The 21,553-nt window shown below is 38.8% G+C and overlaps 1 long non-coding RNA gene across 1 annotated transcript; it reads left to right on the top strand.

The window, feature by feature from the left end:
* Window positions 1-10,939: 10,939 nt before the first annotated feature.
* On the top strand, window positions 10,940-19,561 carry LOC133780617 (uncharacterized). The gene is made up of 3 exons (XR_009869450.1): window positions 10,940-11,110; window positions 11,232-11,283; window positions 19,267-19,561. It is a non-coding gene; the product is annotated as an uncharacterized LOC133780617 (long non-coding RNA).
* The last annotated feature ends 1,992 nt before the right edge of the window (window positions 19,562-21,553 follow it).

The raw sequence follows: 21,553 nt of genomic DNA, 5'->3' as shown, positions 1-21,553 counted from the left end.
GTATTTTGTACATAAATTTCCTAGCCTTGTTCCGGTCTGCTAGGAGACTTCTTATTTCCAAGTAGTAAATTATGGGGGTCATCCAGGTAGGTTGTGAGTCAATCATGTTGACATCTTCTTCTTTGGGCTCAGTTATACTTGGGACAAGTAAGAATTTGACTGGCACCACATTAAGTGTGTTAGCTTCTTTGGTCATGGCGATCCTTTCCAGGGCGTCCACATTGTAGTTTTTTTCTCGCGGAACTTGTTCTATGGCTTAGAATTCAAACTCCCCGAATGTCACCTTAACTTTCTCCAAATAGCCTGCCATTTTAATGCCACGAGCCTAATATTCACCTAGGACCTGGTTAACGACTTATTAGGAATCACTACAGCAGTGAATGGCCTATGTATTGAGCTCGGAGGCCATTCGAAGTCCTGCTAATAATGCTTCATACTCAGCCTCGTTATTTGATGCTTCAAAGCCAAAGCACAACACTTAATGAAAAAAATTTCCCATCAGAGTGATCAAAATGATTCCTACCCCTGACCCGTTCTCATTGGAAGATCCATCAACGTAAGTCTCCATAGCTCATGAGCTGGGGTTATGACTTCCTCATTGGTGATTCCCGTACATTCAACAATGAAATCTACTAAGGCCTGGCCTTTGATCCTCGTTCTTGGATGATAGGTGATCTCAAACTGTTCGAGTTCGACAGTCCATTTTGACAATTTCTTGGAGGCCTTGGGCTTGGATAATACTTGCCTTAACGGCTGATCATTTAATACATGTATAGGATGCGCTTGGAGATAGGGTTAAAGTTTTCGAGATGTATGTATTAGGCACAAAGCCAACTTTTCCATTAACGAATATCTCGACTTTGCCCCCAGTAACCTTTTGTTGACATAGTACACAAGTTTTTGCATTTTCTTATCCTCCAAAACAAGTACTTCGCTGATGGCATGCTTAGTTGTTGCAAGGTATAAGTAAAATATTTCCCTTGTAATTGGCTTGGATAAGAATGGTGGCTCAGCGAGGTGCTTCTTAAGATTTTGAAAGGCGAGTTCACACTCGTCCGACCATTCAAATTTCTTGCCTCCTCTCAAAAGGTTAAAGAATGGGAGGCACTGATCTGTAGATTTCGAGATGAACCTACTTAGGGCTATCATTTGTCTTGTTAGGCTCTGGACATCTTTAAGTTTTCGAGGTGAGGGCATATCGATTAACGCCTAAATCTTATCGAGGTTTGCCTCTATGCCCCGAGCATTCGCTATGAATCTGAGAAACTTTCCTAAAGATACTTTGAATGAGCATTTCTGCGAGTTAAGTCTCATATTGTACTTTCGAAGCACAACGAAGCATTCAACGAGGTCACCCACATGGTTACAGTTATGCTTGGATTTGACTAGCATATCGTCCACATAAACCTCCATGTTATTTTCTATTTGTTCAGCAAACATCCTATTCATCAATATTTGGTATGTGACTCTTGCGTTCTTGAGCCTGAAAGGCATTACGTTGCAGCAATACAAACCTTTATCGACCATGAAACTCATATTTTCTTGGTTGGGTACATGCATGGCTATCTGGTTATATCCAGAATATTCAGCCATGAACAACATGATGCCATGACCTATAGTGGCATCTACAAGCTGATCGATTCTAGGTAAGGGAAAGCAATCCTTTGGACATGCCTTATTGAGTTGTGAATAATCAATGCAAGTTTGCCACTTTCCATTGGGCTTTAGAACTAACAACGGATTGGCTATCCAATTAGGTTAGAAAGTATCCCGGATAAACCGATTCGCCTTCAGACTTTCAACCTCTTCTTTTAGGGCCTTCTTCCTATCATCATTCAGGAGCCTTTTTTTTGTTGTTTCGGAGGGAAGCTCTTGTCTATGTTGAGTGCACGACTTATCATGTTTGGGTTGATTCCAAACATGTCTGAGTGCGACCATGCAAACACATCTTGATTTTCCCTCACGAAGTGAATTAATTGCTATCTCGCGTCGTTGGAGAGATTCTTCCCTATTTTCAACACCCTAGTGGTATCCTTTTCATAGAGCTCTACGTCCTTGAGCTCCTCTATTGGTCCAAGATTGGCCCTATCCTCTTCTACTCTAGGGTCAATTTTTTCTTCAATTTCGAAGATAGATCCACTCATTTCCCCGAGACAACAAGTGCCTGTTCACTTGTTTAGTTCTTCCCTCTCATAAAAATACTATAACATTGTCACGTGGCAAGCTGGTCTCCCTTAAGCATCCAAATGCCACTAGACATCGGGAACTTGATGGCCAAATGCCTAATGGATGACACTGCCCCTAGCCCAATCAGAGCTTGTCTCCTGACCAGTACGTTGTTGGCAGATGGAGTGTCCACCACTATGAACTCCATCATCCTGGTCACCGAGACTGGATAGTCTCCCAAGGTTACCGAGAGATCGATGGATCCTGTGCTCGCTATCCCTTCTCTTGAAAATCCGTACAACGTTGTTGCACAGGCTTTCAAATCTCAAAGTGTGAGTCCCATCTTTTCTAAACTAGCCTTATAAAGGATGTTAACCAAGCTCTCATTATCTATCAGGACCCGTCGTACCCTTTTGTTGGGAAGCTGGAGTGTGATGACCAGAGGGTCATTGTGGGGAAACTGAACGCACGATGCATCCTCTTCTACAAAAGTAATGGGTTAAGTTTCAACCCTTTGTTGTTTTGGAGATCGTGGTTCAGGTTTATAGGGAGATCTGTCCCCTGTCTTGAGCTCGTCAACAAATCTTTTCTCGGCATTTCTACTCGACCCAGCGAGGTGTGGTCCTCTAGAAATGGTTATCACATCCTCCCCATCTATTGGGGGAGGTCGTCATCCCTCCTTGCTCGTGAGGCTATATTTTGCTGGGCGGGCTGCGTAGGAGCTGCCCTCTGTCCAGTCGATGCTTGAGTCAAATTTTAGTTTCTTATATATTGTCCAAAATACCCTCTCAAGATTAGACCTTCATTCTCATCCTTTAGTTGTTGGCATTCATTGGTGCTATGTCTGATGTCCATATGGAATATGCAGTACTTATTAGTGTCTTTTTTTTATTTTTTTTTATTTTGCATTCAGTCAGGTTGTCTAAGTGGGAATCAATTTTTGTTTTCGATAAAGATGTTTTCCTGAGTTTCATTAAGCTCAGTATAAACCGTGTAGATGGAGAAATACTTATCTTCTTTCTTCTTTTTTCCCCCGTCCGCCTCTAATTTATTCACTTCATTTTTTTGTCTTTTTGAAAGGTTGTCTGCTGAGGGTCGAGACGTCGAGGGGATAGTCGAGTTAACATTCATCATTGTAGTTATAACAGGCTGAGGAGTCAGTTTTAAGGCTGACCTTGCCTCCTCCACATTGACAAATCTTTGAGCCCTTTTGTTGAACTCGGTTATTGTCCTTATTGGTTTCCTTTGCATATCGTCCCGAAGGGGACTTCTTGGAAATATCCCAGCTCGTACTGCCATAAGATGACCACTATCATCAACATTACGAGCTCGTGTCACCTCAATGTTAAACCTTTCCAAATAGCTTTTTAATGACTTTCCCAGCTGTTGTCTAGCATTAGTCAAGACCGAGGCTTCGGGTCTGATGCCTACCATCGCCTTAAATTGATCTTGAACTCCTTTTCTAATTGTTCCAAAGAAAAGATTGAATGCCTTTGGATCTTGTCAAACTAGTTTTTTGTTGGTCTCGTCAATGTTGTTTGAAATAGCACGCATCTGAGCTCGTAACCAACGTTGTTGGCACACATGATTGTGTTAATTGTGTTCAGATGGTTGTATGGGTCTGAGTTCCCATCAAAAGGAGCTACATGGGTATATTGAATCTATAAGGGAATGGAGTATTCAATATGTGTGGAGCAAAAGGATCTAGCTCCTCATCGAAGTCGTCTGCCTCGTCCTTATTCCTTTCATCTTGAAGGAGTCGGAATGCTGTTTTGATGAAGTCCACCGAAGGTTAAGCTTGCGCTTGGGGCAGCTGGATATTTTTTGTAAAAACTCTAGCTCCCTGCCCCTGTATAGGGTTATACTGATTCCCATACACTGGCGGCATAGGCTCTTTTCGACTATTCAAATGTACCTGTAAATCCAGGTTTGAAGGGTTAGCCTACCCCTGGTTTTGATTCAAATGATCTCAATGATTAAGGTTGTTGTTCTATCAACTCCTAGTATTCCTGGGTTCGGTATTATATACACTCACCGACCTACTGTGGTCCAAACTTCCACTCATGAAACTAACATTTCTCTCTGGTTTAGTGGTTCAATGGTTGTTAGGTGGATCTTCCACTGGCCCCCTCACTCCAGTTGTTTGTGACACTGACATATGACTTCCTTCTGGCTGGAATGCCCTATGTCCTCGGGGAGACTCTCGCTCGCCCCCGTGTCTTGGTTGAGCTCTGCGGTTCCTATCTTGGTTGTAGCTTTGAGAAGGCCTTTGAGGTGCCCTCTCCCCTGTCTGATTCCTATTAGGAGCTGGTTGGGGTGCCTCTTGAACCGGAGATGGGTGCCTTATTAGAGACGGAGGATGCCTTATAGGCGATACAGGGGGCCTTCCATTGTTGGGACTGGAAGGTCAATAATTGGCTCGGACTGGCTCCGGGTTATTCTTGATAGGCTTGGGGTTAGTGTTCCGAGCTGCTAAGGGAGCTCGGTTATTCCCTGTTCTTGCAGTTACACGCACCGTGGGATTACCAATAGTAGTAGTTTGAGTATTCCTCCCAGGATGCGTTGTCGATGTTTTCCCTTGGCCTTGGTTGGGGCTGTTGGGCCCTTTGTTCAGCCATTATGGTGGCCTTACTCCAGCAGGGATGTCCTCTGGTCCTTCGAGGAGGTGTCTGGGTCTCAACTGCCTGCCTAGTAAATTCTTCATTACGTCGTGTGGCTTCGGCCAACTATTAGCGAAGTTGGAAATTCTCCAGTTCCATAATGGGAACGTACCTCTCGGGATTATGATAGAGATCCTCATCAGGCCTGGGGGCTAGAGTAGGTGGCCCCCTGGAGCCGGATGATGCGCTTCCCTCATCCAGGCCTTGATCTATCATAGGTTGCTTCCCAAGCCTTCGTGAATGGTTCTTAGTCTGAGGAGTTCGTTCCTCAGGGACTTGTGGCAATGGTTGTCCACCAATTTCTGGATTGTTTGTGGCAGCCATTGATGCTATGCAGGAGGCGTCTAATTAAACAATACAGAGATTTGCTTAATGCTCTCAATGAAAGTATCAAACTGTTGACGCCGTTTTTCATCAACTTAATTATGAAGAGCACTAAACAATATTTCAGAAAACATAGTACAACACAAGAGCTTTTTACATGGTTAAGCAGTTAAAATCTGTGTAGTCCACCAATTAATATTATTGATCTTGATACTCTCTCAAAGCTTTTTCAAAAATAGATCTGGTAGAGTATTCTCAATACAATTTTGTGCGTCCCTACAAATGTAATACTCCAGGCTATTTATAGACCTGGTTGTGATAATATTTTCCTCTGATTTAGGGAAGTTACAATCAATCAAATAAAATTGAAACAAATACTATAAATGCATTAATTACATAATATCTTATGACAATAGGGACTTAATATATGATAATAACGAATCCCAATGAAATAGGGATTTCCTAATAGCCTTTCTGAGTGCCAAATGCGTCATTGAGCTCGTTCGTTGTGCTGACACGCTTTCGAGACTGGCGAAGCCTCGAGCTCATCGTTCCAGTTATAACCTCCCCCTCATCTTGTAATTTGGTCGAGTACGTTCCTCGGAGAAGATCAGTACATTGCCTGCACATTAAGCTCGAACATTGTAACTCATGCTCAGGCTTTAGTAATTGAACAGACCTGGAATCATATCAAATGATACAAGTGTACAGACAACACTTGTAGTTTTCTAGCTTACTCTTTTCGAGCCTACATTTCGAGGCTTATTTATTCATTCTCGAAATTCGGGTGTAAAATTTTTGTTTTTAATTCAATATATTATGTTTTGATAATATATAGGTTTTAAGAGTTCTTAATCTTGATTCGGATGTAAATTTTGGCATTGAAGAAGGTATGAATCTTTAAAAATTTCTTTGTATTAATTTTTTTCTAAATTTTTTATTAATCCAAATTTGATAAAAATGTATTTGTAATTTTTTCACTTTTTATTTAATTTTTAATGTTTGTTATTAGTTATTATAACTCAAGAATTGTAATAATTTAATTTTGTTTAAACTTTGAAGGAGATTGTTGTTTTGGGGGTATTTTGGTTTTTAATTCGTGGTGACTATCTTGAAGATTAATTTCGGAGGTAAGACTTTCAATTTGATTTATAACTATAATGACAAATTTATTTATAGAATTATATTAAATTTAGTGGAAATTAGGTTTCATAATTCATGAAGTAAGTTTTGGAAAATTTGTGTGATGCGGTGGTATAAGAACGAAATTATGCATGTATATAGGTGCTTATGAAATTTGGATATATTATACAAAACAGAGGAAACTCTGCCAAATTTTTTTTAAGATTTATTAAATGAACATGTTTGTTATTATGAAATATTGCTTAGGTATATAGGTCATGTTGACGGTGAGAACCCGTCAACCAAGTTAAGTTAGAAAAATAGAAATGTAGAGATTATCAAAAGAGAAACTTCAAAGATCTAATTGAGAACTCAAAGAACAGTTGTAGAAAGAAAATGGTGAAATGAACTTGTATTTCATATGGTGTAGTGCTACAGTATTTTTTCCAACCCTCTCCCATGCGGAAGTGTGGTTCCTTTTATAGTGGGCTCTAATGGCCCCTGTTACATTGTGGTCCAGGGGACCAGATGGTACACAAGTACACTGTCAGGAGAGTGGTTTCAGGGATAGTGGTGTTGGAAGAGTGGGGGTTGGCTTTAGTACGTGTCAGGGGTCTGCAAAAGTACTCCTGTCTTGGTACCATATTATGCCTCCACTACTTGTTGGGTACGGATCTCATAAGCATGTTGAGGGAATCTTGACCATGTACCATTCTTGTACTGCCACTACCTGTCTAGCATGGACACCGTACCATCCGTATTCTAACTCTTCTTGCTCCATGGTCACCACGTGGACACCCCTATGGACGAGGCTGGTGTGTGAGAGGAGGCCACCATGAGGACAACGACGTGACTATTGCGTGTGGCGTCTTGGGGGCCGCGAGACGCTTGCCTCCTGGTGGTGTCGCGAGGCGAGCGGGACGCGCGGGTCGCCTGGGGCACGCGGGGCGCCCGACGCGCTGGGCGCGCGGGACGCTTGGGCTCTTTACCAGTGTATAAGGTGGAGTGGTCATTTGGAGCAGGGTCATTTTGAGCTCCAATTTGAGGTTTCAAATGGACTTCAAACATGGTTGCTTTGAACCTTCCAGGGACCTTAGGCATGAGATGTGGGTTCTTTACCGGTGTTGAATTTTGAGCATCCACAGGTCATAACTAAATATAATTTTTTATATATATAATTTATAAAGTAATTAGTATTCTTATAAAAAAAAATTTGTCAATTTTACATTTTGATTGGAAATCTCAGTATAATGAGATTGATGACTTCATGCCAGTACAACATGAATAGTTAGTAAAATTTACCACCTTTATTTTTTTTAGAAACTACTTTTGTGTATGAATGTATGAATAGTTAATTTTGTAGCTACGTAATTAGGTTTATTTATATGGGGAACTCTTAATGGTTACTACCTATGGTTGGTTACTTGAATACTAACTATTGGATTAAGATCAATGGTCTATATTTATAATTGTAAATTAATATTTCTAAAAATAAATTTTGACTTTTCAAACATTTGGAATGGCTAGCTGATGACATGGTAGTCATGTATTTAATAATTAATGAATAAAAAAAGAATCTTATTTAATATTAATTCTCAATTCCTTCTTCATTCTTGATTCATTACTTTTATCCATTCCATGAGAAGAAAAAATCATTTTTAAATTAATGGGAATAATTAGTGTGACCATTATCTTTCCAACTAATGTTTATTGTCTAATTAATCTAAAATATTCGAAATTATTGATTTTATATATTTTATTTATTTATTTTCATCATCATTATAATCATTCATCATCAAAAACTTGTTTAGTAATTTATGGTAACCATCCATAGGTAATAACCATTGAGAAGTCTTCCATATATATATATGTGTGAATGTATGAATTATTCCTTGAATTATTCACTGTTGGTATTCAAGCTCTTATATTTGGAACTTTGTATAAAATATTCAATTTTAAATTTATAATCTTTTAAATTTTATTTATTTTATGTATATATCAAATAAAAATATATATATTTATAAGACAAAAACTAAAGTTATATATATTAAAATAAAATAGATTTATAAATATTAAAATAATAATGGGATTAAAATTTAGTTATTTGGGTTAAAAATTTGGTCAAATATTGAGATTTTTTTTTAAAAAAAATAGACTTCGATTATTTGGTAAAAATTGAACTCTATTCAAGACTTTTAACTTCAGTTTTTACCAAATAATCAAAGTTAAAAGTCTTCACCACCTGACATCAGCATATATCCAACATTTTTAACTTCGGTTATTTGGAAAAAAACCGAAGTCTATTCTAGACTTTTAACTTCGGTTTAGTCAACTATGAATTCAACATTTCATAATCTTTTTTCCAAAAAATTTATGGTTCGATTCTTTAATTAATTAAAATATTTCTATGCCCAACTAATATCAAGAATACTCGATTAAGCCTAATTCATCCTTGTCATACAAGGTGATTATATATTCCTATATTATCACATATCAAACTCTCAAGATTAAGATCTTGCATCAATCAAACTTGTGTTTATTGATGATAACCTTTATAGAATTAAAACCAAATCAATTACTCAATTAAGATGACCAAACAAAAAGCAATCATTAAAAAATATAACTCTCAATTGAGCCAAATATCAAATCGCTCATTCTTGCCAGAATTTCACCCAAATTACATATAAGCGTTCATTAATAATTCTAACTCAAAGATGGTTTAGCTCATGATTAAAACCAAGAGAATAACAACAATAAACTCAGCCATGGTTTAAATCACAATACAAAAATTAAAATTTAAATGCAAATGAGAAAAGGGTAGATGAAATCAAGCTCAAAAATGGTCTCCCAGGTGGTTTTTCTATCTTCTTGTCCTTCTCCTCGTTCCTATGTTTTCTTCTCCATTTTTTCTACTTCTTTTTCTTCATTTTCTCAGTGTTTTTTTTCCTCTAGAATGACAACCCCCTCTTCAAATGATACATGGGTTTTTTTTTATATATAAAACTAGGGTACTGCAAATTAGGGCAATTACCCTATTTTTATCTAATTTCTTTTGCTATCAAGTGCAAGGCCCATTCCCCTCATTTGGACCACTTAAAACAAGCTCAAATCAGTCATTGTGAACATCTTCATGTCACCCTTAGATAAAACTCATTAAATGGCTTATGTGGTGGTCCATATCATATTTTTCAAAGTCTTTACTGTGTATTTTGCTATAGAAAATACTGCAGCATTGCTAAAACCCTTGCACCAAAAATTAGCATTTGAAATCAATTTAGCTATCTTCAAAATTACACACAATTTAAGTAAATTAATTACATAATGGGAAAATAAATAAAAATAATCTAAAAATTAATTAAAACTTATATATATAAGTATTGAAAAAATTATTTATTCAAAACTAAATTAAAACTAATTAAAAGTCACTAAAATAAACTAAAGATGCTTGAGAACAAAACTAATTCAATGCAAAGAAAGAGCTAAATAACTCCCAAACTCATAGAGTTATCACACCCCCAAACATAAGATTTTGCTTGTCCTCAAGCAAAAGAAAATAAAAGAAACTAAATTAAATAAGAGACAATAAGTGACTAAAGTTGGTGATCTCCACAATTTTCCTTAAAGATTGTCCAATGATCATAGCTTAGAGAAAAATACAAAGATTGTTAAAAAAAAAAAATCAAAAGTGTGTCTCATTCCAATTTTTATTACTCCACGTATGTGTGTGTGATGCCTTTTCTCAAATTATTGCATGCATTTTAGATCAATGTATGCAAATATTAATTAAGCACGAAATCTATAGAATGACAATGTCTCATAGGTTTGTTTTTCTCCACTAATATAGACAAACACCATAACCAAAGACCAATAGGACTTTTATTGTAGTGCACCAAATTTTTTTATTTTATTTTAATTAATTTTAGTGCTTTATTGTATTGTTAATTGTTAATTATTATTGTTAGAAATTTATTTTTAATTGTTTTAATTGCTTGGTAGAAATATGTGAATTTAAAATTTTAAATGGTTTATTTTGTTTGAATTGTAGTGCACCAAGTGCATGATTAGTAGAAATGCACCTTAACACTTGTGTGTGTGCATGTGCATAATTGCATGGTGAGCATGAAATAGTTTTCCAATGCATTATTCTACATTTTTCCTTTTATTTGCTATTTAGTTTTTATTTAATTAAAAGAAAAATAATTGGAGAAATAAGGAGAGAAGACTCTAGAAGGCTTGTGTTAACAAAAGAAAGAAGTGGGAAGCAAATGGTAAGAGGAGATAGAGTTGTCATTCTTGAATTCATGTGACCCTGGACCCATCCTCAGTAAAATAGTAATAACTTGAGCTATAAGTAAAATAGTGATAACTTGAGCTATAAATACCTGATTTAGAAAAAATTGGCACTGTTAGAAAGCTAATTAAATTATCTACAATTTTTCTGAAATATCATTTTCCCCGAAACACAACAAATAAGGGTAAAATTTGAGTCCCAAGTGGCAGCACCCTAGAACTACGAAAATTAGACTTTTCCTTATTAGTGTGGTGTGCCAATGAAGGAAATAGAGAAGTTAGTGTGTTGTAAATTGTCAAAGGGATTTGATTGGCTGAGTACAATTATTAAATGATTTTATTTTTTATTTAGGGAAAGTAAAGGAAAATGATAATTACATTTTCCTTAGCTAGGTTTTGGTGATTAAGACCTTTAAATAGAAAATAAGAAAAAGCTCGAAGGCTCATTTGGGTCTTGGCTGCCCACTGTAGAGAGAGAAAGAGAAAAGCTCGTGGGAGAGGAGAGAAAGAAGAAGGAAGAGAAGAGAAAGGGGATCTCAACAATTTAGGTTTGTGTTCTTGAATTCTCTAGTGGTTGAATCCATTAATCCATCTCCTCACCTTTTTGTTGCTAAGTTTTCTTATTGTTATTTTGTCTTTTTTTTGTTGTTGTGGATTCAAAATCACTAGGGCTATATCAAAGAGGAGACTTTGTTTGAGTTGTTGAATTCTACCAAGGAAGGTAATGAATTTTTCTCTCAATCCTTGTTCTTTCATGTTTTTATTCTTGGTTGCGGTTTTGTAATACTTGATGTTTTGTCAATCTTATGTTTGGTGAGTTGATCTTTTGGTTAGGATATTTATGATTGGATATAAGAATCTTGGATGTAATTGATGGTGATGTTTGTTTAGAAGCATGCTAAGAATGTTGTTGTGAGTTTGAAAGATTTATTTAGGTTCCAATTTCCTATGTGTTTTGGCTAAGGTAATGGTCTTTATATTGTTGTTGAAATCTTTGTTTTAGCTTGTTCTTAGGAAGGATGATAGAATTATTTCATGTTGTAATTTTGTTTTTTTTTTTTGGTTCATATGATTTTAAGAAATTGGATATGAGTTTTGGATTTGTTGTTGTTGGAACATGTAGGATTCGGCCTAGGGGTCCTTCTGCATGTTGGGTTATATATTTTTTTATTTGTATTACATGTTGTCATTGGTGATCATAGGAGTATGCTAGGTTTTGTTTTGGGTTTGGAAATAATAAAGAGATAGAAACATGCTATAGGTTTCGGCGTAGTGGCTTATTAACGAATTGTGAACTTTGTTGATTCTCTTGACTTTATTTTTAAATTTTGGTGTAATGAACATGATGTTAATTGGAATAATTCATGTTATTAGGTTGTATAGGATTCAGCATGAGTATGCATTATGTTTTAAGTTTGTTTTTGATGATGGTTTTACATGCTTAAATGTATTCTTGAATTGTTCAAGTGTAGAAGCATGTTAGATTATGTGTAGCTTGATTAAATGTACAACTTTGATAATTATAAGCTTGCTGTTTTTTTTATAATTATTTGGTGGTGTTAATGTAAATGATTTTGAAAATGGACAAATGAAGCCTCAAAAAGATATTTTGATTTTATATAAGTAAGGGGCATTTTATTTCACATGACAATAAGTTTTTATTCAGAATAATTAACATGCAGTATTTTTATTTAATTTGTGAAAAAGAATATGGTTTGAATACAATTTTGTGATTTTACTTAAAGAAAATGCTTGCTGGAATATTTAGTGTTGATGGTGAATTCTCGTCAACGAAATCAGATCGGAAAACTCAAAGATAAGTATGAAGATATTTAGATTTAGATAAGAACTTAGAATAAGCTTAAGGAAAGGTAAAATACAGATCAACAATGGAGTAAGCCTTTGTATATTGCTCAATAGCCTCAGTGTACAATGAATTTTCCAAACCCCTAGTCTGAGGGGTTAAACTCTATTTATAACTGGGCTCTAATGGCCTTTTATACATGGTGGTCCCTCAGGAGTAAATAGTACATGAGTACACTGTCAGGGTAATAGCACAGGTGGTAGTGGTGTTGGAAGAGTGGTGGTCTACTTTAGTACATGTCAGGGGTCTGCAAAAGTACTCTTTTCTTGGTACCATATTATGCCTCCACTACTTGTCGGGTACAGACCTCATAAGCGTGCCGAGGTAGTCCTAACCATGTACCATTCTTGTACTACCACTATCTGTCTAGCGTGGACACTGTATCCGTACTCTAACTCTTCTTGGTCTATAGGCTCATTCTGTATCTCTTCTGACTTCATGTCGAATACTTTTGACGCTATTTCTGACTTTTCATCTCATGGGACTCACAGGGAGAGTGGTGCCCCGTTGGTGGCACTTGTCTCAAAAAGAGAGGTAAGGCATCTTCAATGATGCCTACTGTGTGTGAGATGAGGCATGATGCCTATGAATGAGATTAGGATCTCACCTTGCGAGACCATCGCTTTGCAGCCCCCATGCTGCGAGGCCCTTGGTGTGCGGCCGAGGGGTGTTTAGTGGAGGCGATGTCTCGCGAGGCCCTTAAGGACGCGAGATGCTTTGGGAGGCTATGTCTCGCGAGGCCCCTAAGGACGCGAGTTGCTTTAGGGAGGCTACGTCTCGCGAGGCCGTTAAGGATGGGGTTGGTGCACGAGCCGAGACCTCGAGGCCCTTAGCGTGGTTGGTGCACGAGGCGAGGCCATGAGGCCGTTGGCGTTAGGTCCAGGTGCGCGTGGGCGCAAGTCCCCTGTACGCGCGGGCGCGAGGCACCTTCTAGGCGATCCCGAATGCACGAGGTGAGGTCAGGTGCTTGGGGGCCGCGAGGTGCATACCTGGGCAAGGCGTGGGACAGCTCCCAGGTACGAGGCATCTTCTCAATGCGAGGTCCATGGTGTGGGACACCTCAGGGCAAGACTGAACACCCCTCACTTGGCACGAGACACATGGTGTAAGACCCTTGGGACGAGGCTAGTCATGGTGCGTGAGGTGTTGTCATGCGCGAGGCGCAGCTAGGCGCTGCCGGAGTGGTTTTCGAGAGGCCCATGCGCAAGGCGCAGCAGGGTGCTGTGCGAAGTGGTGTCCATGAGGCCCATGTGCGAGTCGCAGCTGGGTGCTGCCGGAGTGGTTTCCGCAAGGCCCACACACGAGGTACAGCTGGGTACTGCCGAAGTGGTGTTCGCGAGGCCCATGCGCAAGGTGCTACTGGGTTCTGCGCAAAGTGGAGGCGTCTCGCGAGGCTGGGGCCTTGACTCCGAGGGGCATGGCTAAGGGCCATATGCTTGTGACAGAGGCGTCTTACAAGGTGATGCAGCTTTGAGGCCTGGAATGACCTCGTGAGGCCTAGGGCCCTGCGAATGTCTGACATTTTGGTGGCCAGTGATAATCTTCTGCGCCTTTGGTGCCCCTTAGCTTCTTACTTCATTAATGGACTAGAAACCTTTTTTTTGGTGGATTTTTGATATCCACACTTGCCCCCCAGTCTATAGGGAGGCCTTTTGGCGTCTTTGTAGACTCTTCTCTTTCTTTTTATTTTTAATTTTTTTTTGTATTTATCATGCTCGAGGTCCTTTGTAGCCCACGCAAAAGAGGGTTCTATAGGTATCTCTTTGGTGCACCTTGATTGTATCTATAAGGATATGTTGACCCCTTCGCTTCTAGTTATCCTTTTATATACTTTTGCATGAGCTTATTTTTTCTTACGAGAAGCGTCCTTCTCGTCATTAGGCATAGTACTATTTTTACAAGCGTCTTCTTTGAGACCCTTTTTGCAAGCATCTCCTTTGAGACCCTTTTTTGCAAGCGTCTACTTTGAGACCCTTTTTGCGGGCGTCTACTTTGAGACCCTTTTTGCGAGCGTCTACTTTGAGACCCTTTTTACGAGCGTCTACTTTGAGATCCTTTTTGCAAGCGTCTACGTTGACACCCTTTTTGGCAAGCGTCTGCTTTGAGACTCTTTTTGCGAGCGTCTACTTTGACACCCTTTATGGCAAGCGTCTACTTTGAGACCCTTTTTGCAATTTTTGAGGTGATCTCCCTTCAGGTCGGGACTTTTATGGCAAGAAGGTCCTCGTTCAATTTTAAATTTGGTCAACGACCCCTCTAGCACGATGCCCCCTTCTATATGGAATCTTCAGACGTATTGGTAGTAGGGTAACTAGAGGAGGGTTTATTTTGTTCGACGTGCGAGTTCTTATGGCCCTCTTCCACACGTATGTACTTCTGTGCTCTCTCTCGAAGTCATCTAAATTCGAAACTTCTCTTTTGAGCATGTTACCCCATAATTTGCTTCCTGGATGTACTCTGGCTGTAATAGCCATCTTGAGCTCCGCTTTGGTTAACCTGTGGATATAGTTCTTCAAACTTTCATTCTCGCCTTGTTTTATGTTAGCGAGGCTGGTAATTGGCATGACGTAATCATAGGCTGCATGGTGTTGCTAATGGAATTCATTAGAGAATTGCTGCCACGATTTGATTGTTCCTGGCCTTAACCTCCTAAACCACTTGTACGCCACTCCTTTAAGAGTAATGACAAAGCAATGGCACTTTGCCCTGTTGTTGACCCCTCTTAACCTCATCAAGATATTGAGGGAGTCTAAGTGATATTTTGGGTCTATAGTACCCTCGTAGGGAGTCATGCGAGGCTCTCTGAAGCCAGTGGGCATTTGCTCAACCTGGATCTCCCTTATGAAGGGCGAATCACGGTCAAATTCTTCATCATCTTTGTACCCCAAAGCGCACTGGTAATCTTGCCTCGAGGGCTTCGCATTTTGGTGTCTAGTCCCCTCCTCTTTTTGCTTGAGGTATCTCGTGGGTCCTCAGACTGAATCCTTGCTTTGGTTGTGTTCCTCGGGGGAACCACGAGAGGTGCTTCTTTTGAGGTGACTTTTGCTTCGTTCTTACGACCATCGTCTTCCTTATGCCTTTGCTCCTGGGGGCATTTCGTCGGCCTAGGTCCCCCATGGGACTTTGTTGGGGGAGTTTTACTGCTGGAAAATCGGGTTCCCCCATCGTCTATGGGGACAGTGTTTTCCCCCTTTTCACGCTCCTTCTCTTTATGCTTAGGAAGGGGTATGCTTGAATTTCCTTGCAGTAGGTCGTTTAAGATCTCTTGCATGCCTTCTATCATGGTTTCCAACCTTCGAGTGTTTTTATGTAACTCTCAAATCTCATCCTTGTAGAAATGAGTCCTTGAGCTGGAACTTATCGAGTGCACCCTGGGACCCTTGCCTGGCCCGTGCGTCAATGGACCTGGGTCTTGATGGCCTGAGCATGGTGCCACCATGGGCCGGTCAAGTAGATACACTAGTGGCTCTAAATGACCTCCGTCGGGACGGATAGCCAGTGACGATGCTTCCTTCTCCTCCCTTGGGGGAAGAGGTTCGTCCGACCTACATCCATGCTTAGGCGGTGGGGGGCCATTCTTGGAAGCCCTCCTCTCTAATCCGTCCCAGCAAATTTCATCGCCTTGTACTTACCGTAGGTATTTTGAATGCGTTAGCATCTTTCTTTGTTGGAAGGGATGAAAGAACATTGGCTTGATGCTTGTTCTTCCCACAAACGGCGCCAAATTGTTGACGGTGAATTCTCGTCAACGAAATCAGATTAGAAAACTCAAAGATAAGTATGAACATATTTAGATTTAGATAAGAACTTAGAATAAGCTTAAGGAAAGGTCAAATATAGATCAACAATGGAGTAAGTCTTTGTATATTTTTCAATAGCTTGCGTGTACAATGAATTTTCCAACCCCTTATTCTGTGGGGTTAAGCTCTATTTATAACTGGGCTTTAATGGCCCTTTATACATGGTGGTCCCTCAGGACAAAATAGTACATGAGTACACTGTCAAGGTAATAGCACAGGTGGTAGTGGTGTTGGAAGAGTGGTGGTCTACTTTAGTACGTGTCAGGGATCTGCAAAAGTACTCCTTTCTTGGTACCATATTATGCCTCCACTACTTGTCGGGTACATACCTCATAAGCGTGCTGAGGCAGTCTTGACCATGTACCATTCTTGTACTACCACTACCTGTCTAGCGTGGACACTGTATCCTTACTCTAACTCTTCTGGGTCTGGAGGCTCATTCCGTATCTCTTCTGACTTCATGTCGAATACTTGTGAGGCTCTTTCTAACTTTTCATCTCATGGGACTCACAGGGAGAGTGGTGCTCTGTTGGTAGCACTTGTCTCAGGAAGAGAGGTAAGGCCTCTTCAACGAGGCCTGCTGCGTGTGCGATGAGGCATGATGCCTATGAATGAGATTAGGATCTCACCTTGCGAGACCATCCCTTTGCAGCCCCCACGCTGCGAGGCCCTTGGCATGTGGCCGAGGGGTATTTAGTAGAGGCGATGTCTTCCGAGGCCCTAAAGGGTGGGAGACGTTTTGGGGAGGCCATGTCTCGTAAGGCTCTTAAGGACGCGAGATGCTTCTGGAGGCTATGTCTCACGAGGCACCTAAGGACGCGAGATGCTTTGCGGAGGCTATGTCTCGCGAGGCCCTTAAGGATGTGGTTGGTGCGCAAGGCAAGACCTCGAGGCCCGTAGCGTGGCTGGTGCACGAGGAGAGGCCACGAGGCCCTTAGCGTTTGGTCTTGGTGCGCGTGGGCGCGATGCCCATGCTTGCGCGGGCGTGAGGCCCATGCTTGCGCGGGCGCGAGACCCATGTACGTGCGAGCACGAGGCACCCCCTAGGCGCGCCCAAATGCGCAAGGTGAGGTCAGGTGTTTGGGGGCCACGAGGCGCATACCTGGGCGAGGTCTGGGACACCTCCCAGGTGCGAGGCATCTTCTTGATGCGAGGTCCATGATGTGGGACACCTCGGGGTGAGACTGAGCGCGGCTCACTTGGTGCGAGACACAAGGTGCGAGTCCCTCGGGACAATGCTAGTCATGGTGCGTGAGGTGTTGTCATGCGTGAGGCGCAGCTGGGCGCTGCCGGAGTGGTGTCTGCGAGGCCCATGTGCGAGGTGCAGCTGGGTGCTGCACGAAGTGGTGTCCGTGAGGCCCATGCGCGAGGCGTAGCTGGGTGCTGGCAGAGTGGTTTCCACGAGGCCCATGCGCGAGGTGCAGCTGGGTGCTGCTAGAGTGGTGTTCGCGAGGCCCATGCGCGAGGTGTTACGCGAAGTAGAGGTGTCTTGCGAGGCTAGGGGCATGGCTAAGGGCCATGTGTGCGTGACAGAGGCGTCTTACGAGGTGATGCGGCTTGGAGGCTTGGAATGACCTCGTGAGGCCTAGGGCCCTGCGAATGTCTGACATTTTGGTGGCCTGTAATAACCTTCTGCCTCCATCGCGTACTTGGCGCCTTTGGTGACCCTTAGCGGCTTATTTCATTAAGGGACTAGAAAGCTTTCTTTTTTGGTGGATTTTTGATATCCACATTTGGTTATTAATAGAAAATATCTTTTAATTAAGATAAGTAAAACATATACTCAAATAAATTAAGTCTTATATTTTATATATGATAAATGTGATTTTTCTACACTTTAAATATGTATTTTCACATTTATATTTATGCAGTTTTTTTTATGACGAGAAAAATTATTTTTCTAAAAGTGATCAAGAAATATTATTATTTTATGAGAAATTAAAAAGGTTAATGAATTCTTTTAGAAAGTTAGATTTTTTTAATAAAGTTTTGAATGACAATTTTGTGGTTAAAGAAATAATTAAATGGTAAATAAGATTATGCTTTCTGAATTTTTTTGAAAAGGCAAGAAATAGACATGTAGAAATTATCGTGTTAAAACGTTAAATTTTAAGAGCACTCCACCGTATGCATGTTACACGCAAATTTATTTTTACATGCAAATATATGCCTAATGTTCAAACACATGACTTTTTTTTCGTAACCATGAATAATTAATAGGTAGAATTAGCATTATTCTTTTATGATTTTATGTGAAATTATTTTATGATTGCAATTATAGTGCAACTTGTGCCACGTGTGCATGACCCATGCACACGTGGGATATGTATGTTGGGCATGAGTATTCTTACATGATTCTAAGAGACGAACGTTAGGTTATGATTATAGGCTCGTTGTGACGTTTTCGCATTTTACTTTGCTCGAACCTGAGGTAAGGAAGTTAGATAGAATTTTCTATGTTTATGCTATGAAATGGTAAGATTTGTATGCTACATGAAATAATGTGCTATGGAAATGAAAGTTCTATGTTTTGATGATAAGCCAAGGGTTATGGAAAAGTGAAATTCTTTCTTGATATGCTATGACAAGTGTGATGACACATGTATTTTCTATGTTTTAATGTGAACTAGATTACATGTATTTGTATGATGAATGAAAATAAAAGGTTGCTAGAGTGTTGAACGCAATGCAGCAAACGAGATACTAAGGATATGACGTAACTCAAAGGACAGGCGCACCAAGGTTATTCAAGGACCTGAGATCTTGTTTACTTCATAGAGGAGGTTTTACGAGCCCATATTATACTGGTTACATCAAGATGTGACATGGACGACAGAGGTGTCATGTTCACAAAGAGTATGTTTATGATGTATGAATGTGACGTATGACTATGAATTCATTCATGATTATGAAATATTAGTATGATGATATTATGTACTGCCTTGTTTATTATACATGTCCTTGTGTCTTCTTTGATATTGTTATATTGTTGTACTTCCTTACTGGGCTTTTAGCTCACCCCTTACTTTTCCCCTTTCAGGTAAATAATAGGATTTCTCTTTGGCACGCACTGTGATGTGGGGAGTTCTAATGTCAGAGTATGTATGGCGTGGGGTGTCCTATGAATGAATAAATGATCAATATGAGCGCCGAGATTTAAAAGAAGTTATGTTATGAATTTTATTTACAATTGCGTCAGTGGAATTTAAACTCTTTATTTTATTTCTACTTATTGCATAAAGACATTATTTATTTTCAACTATTGGGCCAAACTTTCATGTTTTATCAATGCCCCACTTAGTTTTTCCTTTAAGTGGTATTTTTTCTATTAATTATGACTTGAGTGGCATTTTTATAAGAGTAATAGATTAGGGTGCTTTACATTTAAGCTTGTAATGTTAGGCTTGGGTAAAGGTAAGATAAATGATACCAATTTAGGCTTAAATCTGTAGTGCACCAAAAATTTTTTATTCTTATTTAAATTTTGTGCTTTATTTTATTTAATTATTAAGTATTGTGAATTATTTTATTCAATTGTTTAAATTTATTTGTTAGAATTCTGTGGTATAATTTTGTGAATTTAATTGTTAATTATTTATCTATTTATTTATTTTAATATGTGAATAATTGAGTTTTGGTTGAATGCACCAAGGTGCATGGTAGGTAGTGATGCACCCTAGTTATTGAGTGTGTGCGTGTGCATGGTTGCATGGTGCACTTGTGTAGAATTTTCTAAACACTTTATAGTTTCCTTTTATTAGATTTATTTAATTATTTAATTGAAAAAAAATAAAAGGAAGGGAAAGGAAGAGGAGTGGATTTTATTTTCCATTTATTTTGTCAATCAAATAAATTAAAATTAAAGAAAAATAGCAAGAAGACGAAACTTACCCATTATGTTCATTAAGTTATTTTTGGATAGGTTAGAATAAAAAGGGAAGAGAGAAAAGATGAGGCCATTTGGAGCCTTGGAGCCATCGGCCTAGTGAGAGAAGGAGAAAGAGAGTGGGCGAGCTAGAGAGAGAAAGAGAAAAAAGCGAAAAAGAAGAAGAAAAGGGTTCAATCCTAGGGTATGTTTCTTTGTACTTGTGGTTTTCTAGACTCTCTTCTTATGATTCTTTGTTTTGACAAGTTTTTCCTTTTGTTGTTGTTGTTATTGGTTTCACCTTTTCTCCATGTGGGATTTGAAAACCATAGGCTTGATCAAGGGGTGGATATAATTTTTAGTGTTGGTCACTTTGTGTTCTTCATTCTACAATCAAGAAAGGAAATTGATCTTTAGCCCTAATGTTATTATGCTTTCTTGGGTTATATGGATTGATGGTTATATTTTTTTATTTTGATGCATGAAGAATTTGACCTAGGCGTGGGCTTGGGTATTCATGGTGTTTTGGCTTGTGGTAAATATTGGTTGATGATGGGGGTTGTTGTCTTGATTAATAGATGATTTTGATAATGTTATTGTAACCTTGTTGATCTTGTAGGATTATTTGGTGGCTGAATGTTTTATGTTTTATGTTTGTATGATTATTATTATTTGTTAAAGAACGGTAATGTATAAAAGGGTTGGCAAGGGTTTTTAATTTGTGATCTACTAAAAATGATGATGGATTTTAAAAAAAAAATGAAACGTTTTGATTATTTTGGGCTATGAGGATTTCAGACTAGGGGTGGTCATTCAAGCATCTTGGTTCAACTTTATGTGTTCTTCTCATTGTAATCTTAGAAACATGATAGGTTTGTAAGATTTTTAAATGGGTCTATGATAATTTTGTTTTTCTTTTGGATTATTTGAATGATAGAATCATGCTAGAGTTTGTGTTAAATTTTGTTGATTTAACATGTATGAATAATGTATGAAGTTTGTGAGGCGTGATGAAAATGATGGATTTCTTGACTTATTAGGCTTGCCGATTTTTGTGTTTAAATGGTGTAGGATATGATGAAAATAATGTTTTTGCATGCTTAAATGATTTTGCAAGTGATATGATGTTTTTAAGAAAATAAAGGGAATTTTAATATACATTAAAAATTTATTTTTACTCAAATAAATACCTAAAGTTTTTTTATATTTTATAAGGAAAATATGTATTTTTAATTCTATGATGGTAATTTTTTATGGTTTAAATTGTTGCTGGAAGTTTTGGTAAAATTATGAAAAGTATTTTAAATGAAAGAAAATTTGTATGTTTGTTGAAATAATATAACACCTAAACTATGTAAATATTAAAAATGGTATTTTTAAATGTATCCATGAGTGTTCATTTTAATTGATATGATTTTCTTCATTTTAATTAAGAAAAATATTGAGATTAATTTACTTGTGA

This window comes from Humulus lupulus, chromosome 5 (assembly GCF_963169125.1).
Source record: "Humulus lupulus chromosome 5, drHumLupu1.1, whole genome shotgun sequence".
NCBI lineage: Eukaryota > Viridiplantae > Streptophyta > Magnoliopsida > Rosales > Cannabaceae > Humulus > Humulus lupulus.
This window is presented reverse-complemented; position numbering and strand designations above follow the sequence as displayed.